At 47.8% G+C, this 22,373-nt stretch overlaps 1 pseudogene; it reads right to left on the reverse strand.

The window, feature by feature from the left end:
• LOC123056756 (DNA excision repair protein CSB-like) overlaps positions 1-22,373 on the reverse strand; it is a 116,524-nt pseudogene that overhangs the window by 81,688 nt on the left and 12,463 nt on the right.

A 22,373-nucleotide genomic window follows, 5' to 3' on the forward strand; every position in this document is an offset into this window, starting at 1 on the left:
CAAGTTGCATGCTTTACTTTCCGCTGCCAATATACTCTTTGCATGCTTGCTTGAATTGTGTGATGATTGCTTGACTTGTCCTAAAATAGCTAAAATCTGCCAAGAACTAAAATTGGGAAAAGGTTAAGTTTTTATTTTGTCAAGTAGTCTAATCACCCCCCCCCCCTCTAGACATACTTTCGATCCTACACAAAATCATCCATTGCGTTGTCTTCAACCAGGTAGTCCACATCATTCATTCTAGTTCGAGTATGCCATTTCTTCGAGCTCCTTCACATGATCGTTTGTGATTGCCTGAGGCTGGTATAAAGAGTTTCAACGATCTTTGTATCAAAAGTAATTCTCTTTGCCACTTAAGGGAAATGCTCTACGAGTCACCTTTCCCTAAGGTGTCCCGTTATGGAATCATGGCAGTTACCTCCTCGCTACTTTGAAACGATGCACCATCCTACTCCAGCATGGAATTGTTGCCTACCAATTTGAACCCTTGTCATCTATTACCTTCCATCTCTCTCGATGTGTGTTTTGCCTCATAGCTCCAGAGATGTTACTAAGTCTCATTCCATGAGTTGATCCTATGATCATTAAGATGATCCTAAGTTGCTCGAACCGCAGGAAGGTCGATTCTTCTTAAATTCTCCCTTTCTACTCGTTGGCATGTTGGATGTAGTTCTCAAAGCAAGACGTCGAGATCAAGGTGATGCAATGAATCAACATCCTCGAGAAAGACATCTGGATCGTGAAGATTGTGTTAGCTTGTGTCCCTCTGTCTTCTTACCTCACGACTTGAATCTCGGGACGAGATTCTTGTTTAGTAGGGGTGAGCTGTCACATCCCTAGCTTCTGGTGTTGCCTAGTGTTTGCATCTTGCTTGCATCATGTTTAAATTTCTGAAAGTTGAATTGGGGAAAGCTGAAAGCCTCACAAATCATTTCAAAAAAAAATGATCAACATTAAAAATTGCTTCAAATAAACCCAAGAAAATGTTCTTGTTAAAGCTATAAAAATATTGACAAGAGGTAAAATTCAAACCAATATTTTTGGAGTCACAGAAATATTTATTTTGGGCATTTGAGTTAATCCAATAATTATTTGCATTGGATTTATATAGGTGATATATTAACTATATGTCCAATAATTCTGATAATTGTTGAGGGGCTTTGGAATAATCCATTTAGTCCCTGCAAAAATTGTCAGAAGCAGAAAAAATAGTTTGGTTCAAAAACCAAATTAAAACAAATGTCAGAAATAGAAAAACAGAATAAATTAGAAAGGACAGAGAGAGAAGCCCAGCCACTTACCTGGAGCTGGCCCAGTTGGCCCAGCCCACCAGCCCCCTGCCAGTCGTCTCCTAGCTTCTGCCAGGAGGATGACGCCGTGTCAACGCGCGCGCAACCGAGCTCCACCTCCTGCTTCCACCTCCTGCTCCCCTTCGCCCTGTCCTCGCGACGCCACGGAGACGCCTAGAGACCCCTGTCCTCTCTCTCCCTCGCCCGCAACCTCTCCCCTTCCCTCTGCTCTCTCTCCCTCTCACCACCGAACGCCACCGTCACCGCCGTTCGCCGTACCCAAGGCCAACGACCACCCCTCGCCCTACCACTGAGCCTAGGAGCTCCGCCGCGTCTGCCTTGCCCTCTCCACCGAGATACGCAACGCCCGGAGGCCCTGCTTCATCGCCACCGTCGTTGTCTTCACCGACGGGCACTGAAGATCGCCGGCTCCGATTCGGCGTGTCCAGAGCTTCCCCGACTTCGTCGTCTTCCCTGCTAGCCCCCCGTGAGCTCTCCTACGTTTCCCCTCTCTCCCCGTGGTTTTCCCGCACTGTCGCCGTGCTAGCCACCGTACCGAGAGCCGCCGTCCGCCATGGACGCCGGGCATGGCGCTGCCGTGTTGTTGCGCTCAGTCCGACAAGCCAAGCGAGCTCCTAGATGCCCCAGGAGTCCGTATAGCCCCTCAGCCAGCCCCTAGCGCTCCGTAGCCTCGCTCCGCCCAAACCCGTAGCTCCGGCCGCCGCCCAAGTGGTCGCTGTCGTCGACCCCGGCCTCCCTGTGCCCAGCTACGTGCGCCCCTAGATGCGCGGGAGCACGGGCTCCCTCCTGGTGCCTTCAGCGCGACCAGTCGCGGCCTGTAGCCCCGCCCCGACCAACTCCGGCGAGATCCCGCCGCTGCTGTGGTCGCCGGCGTCACCTGCTGACGTGGCGACGGTTTATTTAGCACTAATAACCATGCTAAACACCCCCAGGGCCACTGCCATGTGGGCCCCAGTGCATTTTTAGGTTAGATCAATTTTCTGTTTAGATTAGTGATAACCCTGTGGCCCACGTGTCGGCGTTGACTTTGACCTAGTCAGCGTTGACTGGACCCACCTGTTTGTGGGACTAACCAGTGTGAGTCACTGACATGCAGGTCCCACTGGTCAGGTTTGACCTGGACCGGGTCTGTTGACCTGCTGAGGTCAGCATGACGCAATGCTGACGCAGTAATAGGTTTTTCTGGATTTTTTTCTTACTCAGGAAATTCCAGAAAATAGTATAAACTTCTAAAATTCATAGTAAATCAACCGTAACTCCAAATGAAATAAATTATATATGAAAAATTATCAGAAAAATCCAAAGAATCTGAATATGGTATTTTCATGCATGTTTGAACAAGTTAACCTCACTGAATAGGACAATTCATGATTATGGAATAATTGGTAATAGGTTTGGAGTTGGAATTTGATATAGTTTTGAATTCCACTTCAATTAAAATGACTTTCTGTTGCATTAGCCCAAAACACATTCATATTGTCATGTCATAGCATGCATCATATTGTTGCATATCGTCATGTGTTGATTTTGTTCTTTCTCAGTTGCCGGTGTTTGTCCCCCCCCCCCCTTAGTAGACATTGATCTAGCGATAAATTTGATGACACCGATGAAGAGCTATACTATCTTCAGAAGTGCTAGGCAAGCAAAACCCCTTGTTCATTCCGATACAATCCCACTCTCTCGCTCCTGCTCTCTTTTACTGCATTAAGGACAACACCGATTCAACTGTTACATGCTGCGGTAGTTGAACCCCTTTCCTCTGCATGACCTGTCATTGCCAGAGTAAATAGATGAAACCCACTAGCATGAGTAGGAGTTGTTTGAGCCCTGATGTGCCTACTCATTCATGCTTGTTGGCATGCCTGCTACTGCTTAGAGTTGAGTCAGGTCTGATTCATCGGAAATGAATTGGAATGTGGTGAACATGTTCTACCGTTGAGAGCTAAGCGTGTGAACACGATTTGGTAAAGGTAGCGGTGAGAGGCCATGTAGGAGTACATGGTGGGTTGTCTCATTGCAGCCGTTCTCAGGAACCGAGTTCTGTGTTTGTGATCCATGAACAGCTACTACCACGCATTGGAATGCTTAAGTGCCCCTCTCGACTTATTAATCAACCTGATCTCTGTCCAGGAGTTGCAACTAGTTTCTGGTGTTTGTAGGTAGTGTTAGTAGTCTACCAAGTGGCACCCGGTACAAGTGGGCTTGGGACAGACTAGGCATAGTGGCACGGTGTACCAAGTGGCACCCGGATGGTGGGCTTGGGAACCCTGCTCACATCGTTTGGGGCCGTGAGCGACACCCCGGCCGGATCTCCTTGCAGATGGAACCCGAATAGGCGATAAACCTGGACTAGAGACTTGTTGGTTAGTCAGGTCGTGGCCGACTCCCTCGCCAGGCTTACGCTTGAAGGTTGCCGAGATACACGATGTGTACATGGTGGTAAGTGGAGAGAGCATCTATGAAGAAGTACACCCCTGCAGGGTTTATCATTATCTATTCGAATAGCCGGATTCCTCGGATATGGAAACTTGGACCCCTTGCATAGTTCATAGACAAGCGAAAGTGGATACTCTAAAATGCGCAAGATAAGTGTGAGTGCTATGGATGGCGTTCTCGCAGGGAGACGGGAGCGGATCCATAGTGGTGTATTGGTATGGTGAATTTGTGGACTCGTGTGCGCCACCTCAAAGAGTTACTTGCAGTCGTAGTTCAGGATAGCCACCGAGTCAAAGCTGGCCTGCTGCAGTTAAACTCCACCACCCCCTTTGTTGATACCGATGCATATGTAGTTAGTTCTGATGTAAGTCTTGCTGGGTACATTTGTACTCACGTTTGCTTATTTTATGTTTTGCAGAGAGACTTCAGTCCCGCTAGTAGTTCCGCTTGGACTTCGACGTTTAGCTTGCTACCTCAGCTACGATCTTGTACCTTGGGAGGGTCTTGTAGATAGTCCGGCTTCTCTGCCTTTTTCATTTGTAGATTTCTGTACTCAGACATGTTAAGCTTCCGCATGTGCTTTGACTTGTATGCTCTGAATGTTGGGTCATGAGACCCATGTTTGTAATATCTCGCTCTTCGGAGCCTAATGAATAAATACTTGAGTCGTAGAGTTATGTTGTGATGCCATGTTGTATTTACACATAAAGAGCATATTGTGTGTATGATTGAAATGCTTGGTATGTGTGGGATCCGACAACCTAGTTGTTTATCTTTGGTATCCTCTCCTATGGGGAAATGTAGTCTTGTGCTTCCATGAGCCATAGTAGTCTGCTACAGCCCGGTTCACCGGAGTCCTGCTAGCCCAGCACTACTTCTCAGGACACTTGACTGGCCGGCATGTATTTCACTTCGTTCCTGTGTCTGTCCATTCGGGGAAATGTCACGCAGTGACATCCAGAGTCCTGCCTAGCCTGCTACAGCCTGGGTTCCCGGAGTCCTGTTAGCCCAGTGCTACAGCCCGGATTCACACGCTGTTGACCGACATGCTCGATGTGATACATGTATGCCTGTCCCCATAGGTTGGTGTCGCTTTGGGTTCACGACTAGCCATGTCAGCCCGGGTTCTCTGTCATATGGATGCTAGCGACACTATCATATACGTGAGCCAAAAGACGCAAACGGTCCCGGACCATAGTAAGGCGACACCCGTGGGAATACCGTGCGTGAGGCTGCGAAGCGATATGAGGTGTTACATGCTAGATCGATGTGACTTGGAATCGGGGTCCTGACATATTCCAGCTACCATCAAATCAAGATGGCAGAATCATACCAAGCCGCAACGGCATTTATCACACCATACGGCCCATTCTGCTTCAACACAATGCCCTTCGGGCTGAAAAACGCCGGCACAACATATCAGCGCATGATTCAAACATGTTTGGCAACCCAGATCGGCAAAACAGTGGAGGCATATGTAGATGATGTGGTCGTCAAAACAAGACATGTAGAATCTCTAGTAGACGACTTGAGGCTCACATTTGATAACCTCCGAACATACGACATCAAGCTCAACCCGAAAAAATGCGTTTTCGACGTTCCAGCCGGAAAGCTCTTGGGCTTCATTGTATCCGGTAGAGGAATTGAAGCAAATCCAGCCAAGATCCGAGCTTTGTCGCAACTGCATATACCAAAGGACCTCAAACAAATACAAAAGTTAACCGGATGCGTGGCGGCTCTAAGCCGCTTTATCTCCCGCTTGGGAGAAAAAGCCCTACCCCTTCACCGCCTACTTCGGCGCACCGAACACTTCGAATGGACGGATGCAGCCATGGCCGGACTCGACGAAATAAAAGCCATATTGGCAACAAACCCAGTCCTGGCCACGCTAAACATTGGCAAACCAATGCTATTATACATTGCAGCAACACATCAGGTTGTAAGCGCAGTGCTCGTCGTCGAACGAGAAACGGATGGACACAAATTCCCCCTTCAAAAGCCAGTCTATTATGTGTCCACTGTCCTCACTCCCTGCAAATCACGGTACCCGCATTATCAAAAGATTGCGTACGCGGTATTCATGGCATCCCGGAAGCTACGACACTACTTTCAAGAGTGTTCAATAACAGTAGCCTCGGTAGTACCACTTAACGATATTATAAACAACCGTGACGCAATGGGCCGGATTGCAAAATGGGCCATTGAGCTCCTCCCGTTCGACATAACTTATAAGCCACGGCGAGCCATCAAGTCGCAAGTCTTGGCCGACTTCGTCGCAGAATGGACGGAGGCCGAACTCCCTAAAGAGTACGGCACATATTCAAATTGGATCATGCATTTCGACGGCTCCAAGATGTTGGCCAGACTGGGAGCTGGCGTCGTTTTGACGTCCCCCACAGGAGACACAGTTCAATACGTACTCCAGATTATGTACACGGACTCCAACAATGCAGCCAAATATGAGGCCCTTTTACATGGTCTCCGGATGGCAGTATCCATGGGCATTCAACGCCTAGAGGTGCGTGGGGACTCGGACCTCGCAATATCCCAAATAAATGGAGACTTCGATGCCAAGGATCCAAAAATGGTAGCCTACCGCAATGCCGTCCTAAAAATGTCAGCTCGGTTCGAAGGGCTTGAATTCCATGATGTAGCCCGGGAAAATAATCAGGCGGCAGATGTCCTGGCACGCATCGGCGCAAAACACGATGTAGTCCCCCCCAACATCTTCTTGGAAAGGCTATTCAAGCCATCCGTAGTATGGGAAGGGGAGCCGAACAATGACAGCCCAGACCCAACCGCACTGCCCGATACCGAACATTCCGACACAATCGGAGGCTCTGCCAATGAAATAACCCCTTCAGCCCACGTAATAATGGCCGTTATCGCCTCGTGGATGGAACCATTCCTCGCCTACCTTACTAGGCAGGAACTCCCTGTGGACCAAAATGAGGCACGCTGCATAGTGCGGCGATCCAAAGCCTACAAAGTCCACGAGGGAGAGCTTTATAAGAAAAGCACTACCGGAGTCCGTCAAAGGTGCATCTCCGAAGAGGAAGGGCGGAACCTCCTGGCTGAAATTCATGCCGGACTCAGCGGTCATCATGCGGCAGCTCGGTCCCTTGTAAGCAAGGCCTTCCGTACAGGCTTTTATTGGCCGATGGCCCGGGCAGACGCCCAGGACTTAGTCCAACGATGCACCGGTTGCCAGCTCTTTGCAAACCAAAGCCATATGCCACCCACCGCCCTCCAAACTATCCCCATCACTTGGCCCTTCGCGGTCTGGGGGCTTGACATGGTTGGACCCCTTAAAGGAGGAACCCACAAGCAAAAATACTTAGTGGTCATGGTGGATAAGTTCACCAAATGGATAGAAGCCAAGCCTGTTAAGATGGCCGAATCCGGACCGGTGATAGACTTTATATCCAGGGTTTTACACTGTTACGGCGTCCCCCACAGCATCATCACTGATAACGGCACGAACTTTACTGCCGACGAGGTAAAACTCTGGTGCAAAAACATGGGCATCAAGCTCGATTATGCTTTCGTCTATCACCCACAAACTAACGGCCAGGTCGAACGTGCAAATTGTCTTATCATGAGCGGCATCAAACCCAGATTAGTGCGGTCCCTCAAGGAATCTAACACGCACTGGGTAGAGGAGCTCGACTCCGTACTCTGGGGGCTGCGGACCACGCCGAATCGCACCACCGGATACACACCATTCTTTATGGTGTACGGCGCAGAGGTAGTTTTGCCTTGCGACGTAATTCATGACTCACCTCGAGTGCGCATGTACGAAGAAAGAGAAGCCGAGCTCAATCGGCAAGACAGTTTGGACGCATTGGAGGAGGAGTGTGACGTGGCAAAAGCCCATTCCGCATTCTATCAACAGCAGGCTCAAAGATACCTAAGCAGAGAAGTACGGGCCAAAAACTACAACGTTGGCGAATTAGTTCTACGCCTGTTGGACAAGAAAAAGGACAAACTCAAGCCCAAGTGGGAAGGTCCCTTCATGATCGACCAAGTCCTGACTGGTGGAGCGTACCGCCTGCGAGATGCATCGGATAACCGACTCGAGCCGAACCCATGGAACGCAGCCCGTCTCCGAAGATTCTATGCCTAGCACTGGACTCTGTGTTCGTCTCCTTCCTCTGTCCATTTTTTATATACTGTCTTTCTTACATTTCTCTCCTTCTCCCTTTCCTTTCTCTCATAGCCCTTAAAGGCTCATCAAATGGTGTGCTATTCGCACTCATTAAACCTGGGGCTTCTTTTAACAGAAGCTTATTTATACGGGCTTCATTCCCAACACATGTGTTACACTTCCGCATGTACCTTTTATTTCACCATTATATGCATCGATATGACTTAAGTTTTGGCCAAGCTGGGTTGCCTGGCTCCTGTGCTTACCCCTACGTTCCCGATTGTTCGGCTAGGCGGTAAAGGGAGCACCTCTGCGATTGCTACTGCCGGATAAGCCGGATGTGTACCTCAGACTGGGTGAAGCCGAAAGCTAGTGTTCTTAAGGGAATATTCGGTCGGTGATCTAAAAGATGATCTTTTCATTTATCTATTTATTTATGTGCCCCCAGATGCTTTTTTCCGCGTCTTTTTCGCGGAATGGGCATGCACTTTAGGGCATGCCTCCCAGGGAAAGGAACCCCTAACGGAACTATTCTCCCTGGAAAATGTTTCTTACTAACCATGTAATATAACATAACTAGTCGGGCACTTGTCTATTCACGCACTAATGACCCCTATGCCTGGTCTCCATGCATTCCCCGGTTCTTATATAACCGCATGGGAATTCGGACACACTCCGGACCGTCAGGTCCCGAGGCTGAAGCAAAAAGGTCGGCCATGACAAACGATCTACAATCCGGCTAGAAGGCATTCTAAATGTCAATTACATTACATAGTCATTTGACTGATTGTATTCCTCTTCAATACCATCTAACAGGCTGTCTAATTTACAGTCCTGCTGGGAATACTTTGCGGCCAATTCTACTTGGTCGTACACTAAGCTTACAAGGATCTCCTTCCCATCGGGCCCCACAAGACCGACCTCGGCCATATGATTGGGGTCAACCTTTGTGTACCGCGTCTTCACCATGGCCCGGGCCTCCCTATCGCCTTGACGGCATGCCGATATCTTCCACAATCGGAAGCGCTTCCGTGCTCCCCTTAGCTTCTCCGCAAGCTCTCCAAGACCCTCGGGCATGGAGATGGATGGCCACAGGGCCTGGGCGACGCCTTCAATTGCCTGCCGAACTCAATCGAGCAGTTGCGAGAGCTCGGGAAGAAGGTCACCCGTAGAACCGGGCATCTCCTCTGCAGGACGACCTGTTAGCACACCTACAGACATTGCTCTGTTAGTCGACTTCCCCGCCGAACTTTCTTTCAAAGGTTCGTTCAAGCACTTACTAAAAATGCCGTGCCGAAGCCGCTGATTCTCCTTAACGGAGTCTGACAGCTGGGCACAAACATCTTTCATCTTGACGCCCAGCTTGGTGTTGGCATCTTGGAGATTGTTCTTCTCCCGCCTCACCTTTGTCAGCACCTTCTCACCAGCCTTTAGCTGGCGTAGGAGGTGTTGTTGTTCCGGATTCAATCCGGCTCCATCTGCAATTTCATTTGTCAGATTCGCACCCATGCCGCGCTTCGCAAAATACTTATCTTTCGAAGTGTATATTACCAGAGGGGGTCTCCTTGGGCTCCCCTGCCGCGGCTAGTGCGGCCTCAAGTTGGGCTTTGCAATCTTCCAGCTCCTTGGACAGTAGGGAATTCTTTTCCGTAAGAACCTGCATAACAAATGATCCTTAAATCAGTTATTCTAACTGTTTCAAGTCTCGGGGGCTACTGGTATATATATATATATATATATATAATTACCAAAATTTTCTTACCCGTATGTCTTTTACATATTGCTCCGTGGCTCTGGCTAGACCATTTTGAGCGGCACGAAGGTACGCATCTCCTGAATTAAAGGCATCTAATGCCTCTTGGGAGAAACAAGCATCGCGAAGAATTGTCCGGCGATGCCTGTGGTTCATGGCACTCTCCACCTCAGAGTTGACGGCAGACAACCTGTCCACATCCTCCATCGGAGGAGCGTCCGGTGCACGCCTTGTGTTCACCCCCGCCTCCGTACCAGGCTTTGGAGCCTGGCTGGTGGAGGGGCGGTTGGCAGCCTCTCCGGGTATAGTCCGGCGAGGTCTCTTTGTCCTGAAAAGAGCATGAGTGTTAATATGCCTCGCAGGTGTAACACTTGGGATAAGGGGGTGCGCCATACCTTTGCGCTGACGCCTCGGTCCGGACTGCACCTCTTTTCTGCCCACGGGGCCCGGCGGCCCCTCGCTGGCTTGCCGCCGCAGGTTCAGCCTCCCGTCTCAAAAACCTCCCCTGCAAAGCTCGGTTGTAATCAGGAAACTGAAAACACGAGAGGGCGGACACCTATTCGGGGTACTGGGACTTCGATCTCAGTTACCTGGGAGGCCGGGATTAGCCCTGGGTAATCGGCCGTAATGGCCACCAAGGCGTTGTCCTTGCTCAATTGATGGAACACTCCATCAATCAGCTCCACAGATATGTCCGGATCCTCTTGAGAGGCCGGGTCGAAGGACCTTCCTGTGTCCTCGGGTTGTGGCGGAGGGCTGTTTATTTCCTTAACAGCTCGGCGCAGTTCCTGCGTTGAAGTCGTTAGACTAAATATTTAACAATGGGAATACAAAACAAATGGGCAAGTAAATGCGACCGCTTACCCAGCTTGGGGGATTGTGCATAGAGAATCCACCTTGTGGGTTGACGCGGAGAAATTCCTCCTCTTCTCCCTTATACAAAGTGGACAAGATCTTTAGTAGAGCGGCAACTGAATCCGGCCCCTTACGGCCGTAGCGGGCGGCGTCGTCCTCCCCATTGAAGTCCCACATGGGGTGGCTTCTATACTGAAGCGGCTGCACCCCCCGCATGATGCATTCGGCCATAACCCCGATCATGGTCAGTCCGGAATGGGCTAACAATCTTATTCGGCCCATCAGGTAAATGACGTCCCTGTCACTTTCCCTCTAAGGGCTCCGTGGACGCCAGCTTAGGCGCTTCTTTAAGGGAGCAATGTCGAACTCAGGGAGGCCGATCCGAACAGGATCCGGCAGCGGGACGTCCTCTATGTAAAACCATTCCGAAGGCCAGTCTTCGGACGATATCCGGTCCCGGCGATGCGCCACACTTAGGCTCCGCCCACTTGATACATTGACCCCTCCTTAGAGCGGGGCACAAGGCAGAATAACCTTTTCCATAGCTCGAAATGAGCCTCAACACCCAAAAACAGCTTGCAGAGGGCTACGAATCCCGCGATATGCAATACGGAGGCAGGCGTGAGATTGTGTAGCTGGAGGCCGTAGAACTCCAGCAGCCCCCGGAGAAATGGATGGATTGGAAATCCGAGCCCTCTTATTAAATAAGGGACAAGGCATACCCGCTCTCCTTTGGAGGGATTAGGGGCACTCTTCGCTTGCTTTCCGCCGTTATAGATGGCAAGACCGGCTCGAACCGGGATCATATAGGCCGAGGGGAGAAATCCCTTGGTCTGCAGCGTCACTAACTCGCTATGCGGGACGGAGCATCTCTCCCAATATCCAGGCTGAGGGATGGAAGGGCGAGAGGAGGAGTTGCTATCGCTGGACATGGTGGAATGGACCTTTGTCGGATGCGCTCTGATGAACACTTGCAAAGGGGGGAAGATGTGGTTTGGATCTAAATCCGCGTCCCCTTAAATGGGCAGCTCATTTACGCGGCTAGGGGTGTGAATGAAAAAACACTCAGACTTTTCATATTCGTTTCACACGTGGGAGATGCCCATTATTGGGCGTAGAAGCCAAGGAGCGCAACATTTGCAAGAAACTGGACTTTATTCAATAGGTACACGGAATTTGAAGGAGAACCCGCCTTGCAATGCCGAAGACAATCTGCGCCCCGGACTCATCGTCATTGAAGCCTGGTTCGGGGGCTACTTAGGGAGTCCTAGATTAGGGGGTGTCCCGATGGCCGTACTATACCTTCAGCCGGACTCCTGGACTATGAAGATACAAGATTGAAGACTTCGTCCCGTGTCCAGAAGGGACTTTCCTTGGCGTGGAAGGCAATGAAGGAAATATGCCCTAGAGGCAATAATAAAGTTATTATTTATTTCCTTATATCATGATAAATGTTTATTATTCATGCTAGAATTGTATTAACCGGAAACATAATACATGTGTGAATACATAGACAAACAGAGTGTCACTAGTATGCCTCTACTTTACTAGCTCGTTAATCAAAGATGGTTATGTTTCCTAACCATGGACAAAGAGTTGTTATTTGATTAATGGGATCACATCATTAGGTGAATGATCTGATCGACATGACCCATTCCATTAGCTTAGCACCCGATCGTTTAGTATGTTGTTATTTCTTTCTTCATGACTTATACATGTTCCTATGACTATGAGATTATGCAACTCCCGTTTGCCGGAGGAACACTTTGTGTGCTACCAAACATTACAACGTAATTGGGTGATTATAAAGGTGCTCTACAGGTGTCTCCAAAGGTACATGTTGGGTTGGCGTATTTCGAGATTATGATTTGTCACTCCGATTGTCGGAGAGGTATCTCTGGGCCATCTCGGTAATGCACATCACATAAGCCTTGCAAGCATTGCAACTAATGAGTTAGTTGTGAGATGATGTATTACGGAATGAGTAAAGAGACTTGCCGGTAACGAGATTGAACTAGGTATTGAGATACCGACGATCGAATCTCGGGCAAGTAACATACCGATGACAAAGGGAACAACGTATGTTGTTATGCGGTCTGACCGATAAAGATCTTCATAGAATATGAAGGAACCAATATGAACATCCAGGTTCCGCTATTGGTTATTGACCGAAGACGTGTCTCGGTCATGTCTACATTGTTCTCGAACCGTAGGGTCCGCACGCTTAACGTTACGATGATAGTTTCATTATGAGTTTATGTATTTTGATGTACCGAAGGTTGTTCGGAGTCCCGTATGTGATCATGGACATGACGAGGAGTCTCGAAATGGTCGAGACATAAAGATCGATATATTGGAAGCCTATATTTGGATATCGGAATCGTTCCGGGTGAAATCGGGATTTTACCGGAGTACCGGGGGGTTACCGGAAACCCCCCGGGGGTTATTGGGCCTACATGGGCCCTAAGGGAGAAGAGGAAGGGAGGCAAGAGGTGGCCGCGCGCCCCTCCCCTCCCTAGTCCAAATAGGACAAGGAGAGGGGGGTGGCGCCCCCCCCCTTTCCTTTCCCTCTTCCTCCTCTTTCCCACTTCTCCTTCTCCAACTAGGAAAGAAGGGAGTCCTACTCCCGGTGGGAGTAGGACTCCCCCTTGGCGCGCCCTCCTTGGCCGGCCGCCCCCTCCCCTTGGCTCCTTTATATACGGGGGCAGGGGGCACCCTAGAACACACAAGTTGATCTTCGTGATCGTTCCTTAGCCGTGTGCGGTGCCCCCCTCCACCATATTCCACCTCGGTCATATTGTAGCGGTGCTTAGGCGAAGCCCTGCGACGGTTGAACATCAAGATCGTCACCACACCGTCGTGCTGACGGAACTCCTCCCCGAAGCTTTGCTGGATCGGAGCCTGGGGAGCGTCATCGAGCTGAACATGTGCCAAGAACTCGGAGGTGCCGGAGTAACGGTGCTTGGATCGGTTGGACCGGGAAGATGTACGACTACTTCCTCTACGTTGCGTCAATGCTTCCGCTTCGGTCTACGAGGGTACGTAGACAACACTCTCCCCTCTCGTTGCTATGCATCACCATGATCTTGCGTGTGCGTAGGAATTTTTTTGAAATTACTACGTTCCCCAACAGTGGCATCAGAGCCTAGGTTTTATGGTTTGATGTTATATGCACGAGTAGAACACAAGTGAGTTGTGGGCGATATAAGTCATACTGCTTACCAGCATGTCATACTTTGGTTCGGCGGTATTGTTGGATGAAGCTACCCGGACCGACATTATGCGTACGCTTACGCGAGACTGGTTCTACCGCCGTGCTTTGCATACAGGTGGCTGGCGGGTGTCAGTTTCTCCAACTTTAGTTGAACCGAGTGTGGCTACGCCCGGTCCTTGCGAAGGTTAAAACAGCACCAACTTGACAAACTATCGTTGTGGTTTTGATGCATAGGTAAGATTGGTTCTTGCTTAAGCCCGTAGCAGCCACGCAAAACTTGCAACAAACAAAGTAGAGGACGTCTAACTTGTTTTTGCAGGGCATGTTGTGATGTGATATGGTCAAGGCATGATGCTAAATTTTATTGTATGAGATGATCATGTTTTGTAACCAAGTTATCGGCAACTGGCAGGAGCCATATGGTTGTCGCTTTATTGTATGCAATGCAATCGCCCTGTGATGCTTTACTTTATCACTAAGCAGTAGCAATAGTCGTAGAAGCATAAGATTGGCGAGACGACAACGATGCTATGATGGAGATCAAGGTGTCGCTCCGGTGACGATGGTGATCATGACGGTGCTTCGGAGATGGAGATCACAAGCACAAGATGATGATGGCCATATCATATCACTTATATTGATTGCATGTGATGTTTATCTTTTATGCATCTTATCTTGCTTTGATTGACGGTAGCATTATAAGTTGATCTCTCACTAAATTTTAAGATAAAAAGTGTTCTCCCTGAGTATGCACCGTTGCCAAAGTTCGTCGTGCTCAGACACCACGTGATGATCGGGTGTGATAAGCTCTACGTCCATCTACAACGGGTGCAAGCCAGTTTTGCACACGCAGAATACTCAGGTTAAACTTGATGAGCCTAGCATATGCAGATATGGCCTCGGAACACTGAGACCGAAAGGTCGAGCGTGAATCATATAGTAGATATGATCAACATAGCGATGTTCACCATTGAAAACTACTCCATTTCACATGATGATCGGTTATGGTTTAGTTGATTTGGATCACGTGATCACTTAGATGATTAGAGGGATGTCTATCTAAGTGGGAGTTCTTAAGTAATATGATTAATTGAACTCTAATTTATCATGAACTTAGTCCTGATAGTATTTGCATATCTATGTTGTAGATCAATAGCTCGCGTTATTTCTTCCCTATGTTTTATATGTATTCCTAGAGAAAACTAAGTTGAAAGATGATAGTAGCAATGATGCGGACTGGGTCCGTGATCTGAGGTTTATCCTCATTGCTGCACAGAAGAATTATGTCTTTAATTAACCGCTAGGTGACTGGCCTATTGCAAGAGCAGATGCAGACGTTATGAACGTTTGGCTATCTCAATATGATGACTACTTGATAGTTTAGTGCACCATGCTTAACAGCTTAGAATCGGGATTTCAAAGACGTTTTGAATGTCATGGACCATATGAGATGTTCCAGGAGTTGAAGTTACTATTTCAAGCAAATACCCGAGTTGAGAGATATGAAGTCTCCAACAAGTTCTATAGCTAAAAGATGGAGGAGAATAGCTCAAGCAGTGAGCATGTGCTCAGATTGTCTGGGTACTACAATCGCTTGAATCAAGTGGGAGTTAATCTTCCAGATAAAATAGTGATTGACAGAATTCTCTAGTCACCATCACCAAGTTAGTAGAACTTCGTGATGAACTATAATATGCAAGGGATAACAGAAACAATTCCCAAGCTCTTCGTGATGCTGAAATCGACGAAGGTAGAAATCAAGAAAAGCATCAAGTGTTGATGGTAAACAAAATCACTAGTTTCAAGTAAAGGGACAAAGGGAAGAAAGGGGAACCTCAAGAAGAACAGCAAGCAAGTTGTTGCTCAAGTGAAAAAACCCAAGTATGGACCTAAGCCTGAAACTGAGTGCTTCTATTGCAAAGGGACTGGTCACTAGAAGCGGAACTACCCCAAGTATTTGGCGGATAAGAAGGATGGCAAGGTGAACAAAGGTATATGTGATATACATGTTATTGATGTGTACCTTACTAGAGCTCGCAGTAGCACCTGGGTATTTGATACTGGTTCTGTTGCTAATATTTGCAACTCGAAACAGGGACTACGGATTAAGCGAACACTGGCAAAGGATAAGGTGACGATGCGCGTGGGAAATGGTTCCAAAGTCGATGTGATCGCGGTCGGCATGCTACCTCTACATCTACCTTCGGGATTAGTATTAAACCTAAATAATTGTTATTTGGTGCCGGCGTTGAGCATGAACATTATATCTGGATCTTGTTTGAGGCGAGACGGTTATTCATTTAAATCAGAGAATAATGGTTGTTCTATTTATATGAGTAATATCTTTTATGTTCATGCACCCTTGAAGAGTGGTCTATTCTTGATGAATCTCGATAGTAGTGATACACATATTCATAATGTTGAAGCCAAAAGATGCAGAGTTGATAATGATAGTGCAACTTATTTGTGGCACTGCCGTTTGGGTCATATCGGTGTAAAGCGCATGAAGAAACTCCATACTGATGGACTTTTGGAACCACTTGATTATGAATCACTTGGTACTTGCGAACCGTGCCTTATGGGCAAGATGACTAAAACACCATTCTCCGGTACTATGGGAGAGCAACAGATTTGTTGGAAATCATACATACAGATGTATGTGGTCCGATGAATGTTGAGGCTCGTGGCGGATATCGTTATTTTCTCACCTTCACAGATGATTTAAGCAGATATGGGTATATCTACTTAATGAAACACAAGTCTGAAACGTTTGAAAAGTTCAAAGAATTTCAGAGTGAAGTTGAAAATCATCGTAACAAGAAAATAAAATTCCTGCGATCTGATCGTGGAGGAGAATATTTGAGTTATGAGTTTGGTGTACATTTGAAACAATGTGGAATAGTTTCGCAACTCACGCCACCCGAAACACCACATCGTAATGGTGTGTCCGAACGTCGTAATCGTACTTTACTTGATATGGTGCGATCTATGATGTCTCTTACAGATTTACCGCTATCGTTTTGGGGGTTATGCTTTAGAGACGACCGCATTCGCGTTAAATAGGGCACCATCAAAATCTGTTGAGACGACGCCTTATGAACTATGGTTTGGCAAGAAACCAAAGTTGTCGTTTCTTAAAGTTTGGGGCTGTGATGCTTATGTGAAAAAGCTTCAACCTGATAAGCTCGAACCCAAATTGGAGAAATGTGTCTTCATAGGATACCCAAAGGAGACTTTTGGTTATACCTTCTATCACAGATCCGAAGGCAAGACATTCGTTGCTAAAAATGGATCCTTTCTAGAGAAGGAGTTTCTCTCGAAAGAAGTGAGTGGGAGGAAAGTAGAACTTGATGAGGTAACTGTACCTGCTCCCTTATTGGAAAGTAGTACATCACAGAAACCGGTTTCTGTGACACCTAAACCAATTAGTGAGGAAGTTAATGATGATGATCATAGAACTTCAGATCAAGTTACTACTGAACCTCGTAGATCAAACAGAGTAAGATCCGCACCAGAGAGGTACGGTAATCCTGTTCTGGAAGTCATGCTACTAGATCATGATGAACCTACGAACTATGAAGAAGCGATGGTGAGCCCAGATTCCGCGAAATGGCTTGAAGCCATGAAATCTGAGATGGGATCCATGTATGAGAACAAAGTGTGGACTTTGGTTGACTTGCCCGATGATCGGCAAGCAATTGAGAATAAGTGGATCTTCAAGAGGAAGACGGACATTGATAGTAGTGTTACTATCTACAAAGCTAGAATTGTCGCAAAAAGTTTTTCGACAAGTTCAAGGTGTTGACTACGATGAGAGTTTCTCACTCGTATTTATGCTTAAGTCTGTCCGAATCATGTTAGCAATTGCCACATTTTATGAAATCTAGAAAATGGATAAACAAAACTGCATTCCTTAATGGATTTATTAAAGAAGAGTTGTATATGATGCAACCGGAAGGTTTTGTCAATCCTAAAGGTACTAACAAAATATGCAAGCTCCAGCGATCCATCTATGGACTGGTGCAAGCATCACGGAGTTAGAATATACGCTTTGATAAGTTGATCAAAGCATATAGTTTTATATAGACTTGCGGTGAAGCCTGTATTTACAAGAAAGTGAGTGGGAGCACTACAACATTTCTGATAAGTATATGTGAAAGACATATTGTTGATCGGAGATAATGTAGAATTATTCTGCAAAGCATAAAGGAATGTTTGAAAGGAGTTTTTCAAAGAAAGACCTCGGTGAAGCTGCTTACATATTGAGCATCAAGATCTATAGAGATAGATCAAGACGCTTGATAAGTTTTTCAATGAGTAGATACCTTGACAAGATTTTGAAGTAGTTCAAAATGGAACAGTCAAAGAAGGAGTTCTTGCCTGTGTTACAAGGTCTGAAGTTGAGTAAGACTCAAAACCCGACCACGGCAGAAGATAGAGAGAGAATGAAAGTCATTCCCTATGCCTCGGCCATAGGTTCTATAAAGTATGCCATGCTGTGTACCAGACCTATTGTATACCCTGCCCTGAGTTTGACAAGGGAGTACAATAGTGATCTAGGAGTAGATCACTGGACATTGGTCAAAATTATCCTTAGTGGAATAAGGATATGTTTCTCGATTATGGAGGTGACAAAAGGTTCACCGTAAAGGGTTACGTCGATGCAAGTTTTGACAATGATCCAGATGACTCAAAGTCTCAATCTGGATACATATTTAAAGTGGGAGCAATTAGCTAGAGTAGCTCCGTGCAAAGCATTGTTGACATAGAAATTTGCAAAATACGTACGGATCTGATTATGGCAGACCCGTTGACTAAACTTCTCTCACAAGCAAAACATGATCACACCTTAGCACTCTTTGGGTGTTAATCACATAGCGATGTGAACTAGATTATTGACTCTAGTAAACCCTTTGGGTGTTGGTCACATGTCGATGTGAACTATGGGTGTTAATCACATGGTGATGTGAACTATTGGTATTAAATCACATGGTGATGTGAACTAGATTATTGGCTCTAGTGCAAGTGGGAGACTGAAGGAAATATGCCCTAGAGGCAATAATAAAGTTATTATTTATTTCCTTATATTATGATAAATGTTTATTATTCATGCTAGAATTGTATTAACCGGAAACATAATACATGTGTGAATACATAGACAAACAGAGTGTCACTAGTATGCCTCTACTTGACTAGCTCGTTAATCAAAGATGGTTATGTTTCCTAACCATGGACAAAGAGTTGTTATTTGATTAACAGGATCACATCATTAGGTGAATGATCCGATTGACATGACCCATTCCATTAGCTTAGCACCCGATCGTTTAGTATGTTGTTATTGCTTTCTTCATGACTAAAACATATTCCTATGACTATGAGATTATGCGACTCCCGTTTGCCGGAGGAACACTTTGTGTGCTACCAAACGTCACAACATAACTGGGTGATTATAAAGGTGCTCTACAAGTGTCTCCAAAGGTGCATGTTGGGTTGGTGTATTTCGAGATTAGGATTTGTCACTCCGATTGTCGGAGAGGTATCTCTGGGCCATCTCGATAATGCACATCACATAAGCCTTGCAAGCATTGCAACTAATGAGTTAGTTGTGAGATGATGTATTACGGAATGAGTAAAGAGACTTGCCGGTAACGATATTGAACTAGGTATTGAGATACCGACGATCGAATCTCGGGCAATAACATACCGATGACAAAGGGAACAACGTATGTTGTTATGCGGTCTGACCGATAAAGATCTTCGTAGAATATGTAGGAACCAATATGAACATCCAGTTTCCGCTATTGGTTATTGACCGGAGACGTGTCTCGGTCATGTCTACATTGTTCTCGAACCGTAGGGTCCGCACGCTTAACGTTACGATGATAGTTTCATTATGAGTTTATGTATTTTGATGTACCGAAGGTTGTTCGGAGTCCTGGATGTGATCATGGACTTGACGAGGAGTCTCGAAATGGTCGAGAGATAAAGATCGATATATTGGAAGCCTATATTTGGATATCGGATTCGTTCCGGGTGAAATCAGGATTTTACCGGAGTACCGGGGGGTTACCGGAAACCCCCCGGGGGTTATTGGGCCTACATGGGCCCTAAGGGAGAAGAGGAAAGGAGGCAAGAGGTGGCCGCGTGCCCCTCCCCTCCCTAGTCCGAATAGGACAAGGAGAGGGGGGCGGCGCCCCCCCCCTTCCTTTCTCTCTTCCTCCTCTTTCCCACTTCTCCTTCTCCAACTAGGAAAGAAGGGAGTCCTACTCCCGGTGGGAGTAGGACTCCCCCTTGGCGCGCCCTCCTTGGCCGGCCGCCCCCTCCCCTTGGCTCCTTTATATACAGGGGCAGGGGCGCCCTAGAACACACAAGTTGATCTTCGTGATCGTTCCTTAGCCGTGTGCGGTGCCCCCTCCACCATATTCCACCTCGGTCATATTGTAGCGGTGCTTAGGCGAAGCCCTGCGACGGTTGAACATCAAGATCGTCACCACGCCGTCGTGCTGACGGAACTCCTCCCTGAAGCTTTGCTAGATCGGAGCCCGGGGAGCGTCATCGAGCTGAACGTGTGCCAAGAACTCGGAGGTGCCGGAGTAACGGTGCTTGCATCGGTTCGACCGGGAAGACGTATGACTACTTCCTCTACGTTGTGTCAACGCTTCCGCTTCGGTCTACGAGGGTACGTAGACAACACTCTCCCCTCTCGTTGCTATGCATCACCATGATCTTGCGTGTGCGTAGGAAATTTTTTGAAATTACTACGTTCCCCAACGGGCAAGCTTGGCGATACGGATATGTAGATCTCCTACCATTGTAACCGACTTTGTGTAACCCTAACCCTCTCCGGTGTCTATATAAACCGGAGGGTTTTAGTCCATAGGACAATATACAATCATACCATAGGCTAGCTTCTAGGGTTTAGCCTCTCTGATCTCGTGGTAGATCTACTCTTGTACTACCTCCATCGAGAGGGCCCGAACCTGGGTAAAACTTCGTGTTCCTTACCTCTTGTTACCATCCGGCCTAGACGCACAGTTCGGGACCCCCTACCCGAGATCCACCGGTTTTGACACCGACAGCCGGATCCCAACCCGGCAAACGACAAGAAAAAAGCACTTACTGGAGAAGGACTCTTCCAGGTGCTGCGCTTCAAGCAACATACCACGCCGCTCCCGTTCGATGGCGCGGTCGTGCTCCTTGAGCGCCTTCTCTAGATCGGCCGCCTCGGCAAGGGCCGCCTTCAGCTCGGCGTCCTTGTCTTCGGCCGCCTTCTCGGCCACCTCGCGGCGACGGGCCTCGTCCTGACGGGCCCCCTCAGCCGTGGTGACCTGCTCCCGCAGGCGATCCACCTCGTCCTGGAGCCGCCCCTTGTCGTCGGCCAGCTGGCCGCGCTGCTGGTCTGCCTCCACCAGGGCCTGATGCGCCTCCGCCACCTTGGCGGCTTCCGCCTTAAGGTGCTCCACCTCAGCCTCGAGGTGGCTCTTGTGACCCGCCAGCTGCTGATGCAGCCGGTTGGCCTCGTTAAGAGACCGCCGAGCCGCGGCCGCCTCTGCCCTCGCCTGCGCTGCTTCAACACCAAGACAGCCGGTGTCGGCAACGAGCCGGTTGTAGTGATGACCGGCCCGGAGCAAACGAGTCCGCCAGGACAGCACCTCGGCTGCGAAAAAGAAGGACTCAGCAGAAGAAAAAAGTAAGACTTAAGATTTGGTCCAACTACTGCGTAGTTGGCCTAAATCTCGGGGGCTACACCCAATGGGTGCGCTAGCGCGCCCCCACTAGAAAAGAGCACAAGAATACATGTGGCTACGCGGAGCTCCTCCTCCTTGAAGGCAAGCTACTCCTTGAGCTCCCGGTGCTTGCCCAGGAGACGATTGAAGGCGGCGACCCGGAAGGCGTCGAGATGCTGAAGAAAGCAGAAATCAGAACAAGGCCAACACTCTAAAGATTCGACCCAACTACTACGTAGTTGGCCCGAACCTCGGGGGCTACACCCAGTGGGTGCGCTGGCGCGCCCCCATAAAGAAAAAATTACAAGAAAACTTACTAGAACGGCGCGCTCCAGGTCACGCGTCCGCTCCACCTCAGCCTGGGCGAAGGCTTCGAGCCGTTCCGTCCGGCCTTGCAGGCGGCGACTGACGGCATCCAGCGCCGCCTCCTCCTGGGTCTGAGGCTCGAAGACAACGATGCTCCCGCTCCGCGCCGGCTGCGGCACGGTGTCACATCCCTAGCTTCTGGTACTGTCTGGTGTGTGCATCATGTTTAAATTCAAATGAAATTTGAATTGAGGAATTTTCAAAAGCCTCAGGAAACCTCTAAAAATAACCAACAATTAAATCTTCTCAAATGTGTCCAAGAAAATGTTCCTGTTATTCCATGGAAATATTGGTAAGAGGTAAAATTTAAACCAATATTTTTGGAGTCACAGAGATAATTATTTTGGCCATTTGAATTAATCCAATAACTATTTGCTTTGGATTTATATTTAATATATATTAAATATGACTCCAATAATTCTGGAAGTTTGTGAGTGGCTTTGTATATATTTTAGCAAGCCACATAAAAATCTACAGAATTTATTTAAATGATTTAGTTGCTAAACTAAATCAAAACAAACTACAGAAAAAAAAAGTAAAAGAGAGAGAGCAGAAGGACTTACCT

The sequence above is a fragment of the Triticum aestivum genome, chromosome 3A, assembly GCF_018294505.1.
Source record: "Triticum aestivum cultivar Chinese Spring chromosome 3A, IWGSC CS RefSeq v2.1, whole genome shotgun sequence".
Lineage (NCBI taxonomy): Eukaryota > Viridiplantae > Streptophyta > Magnoliopsida > Poales > Poaceae > Triticum > Triticum aestivum.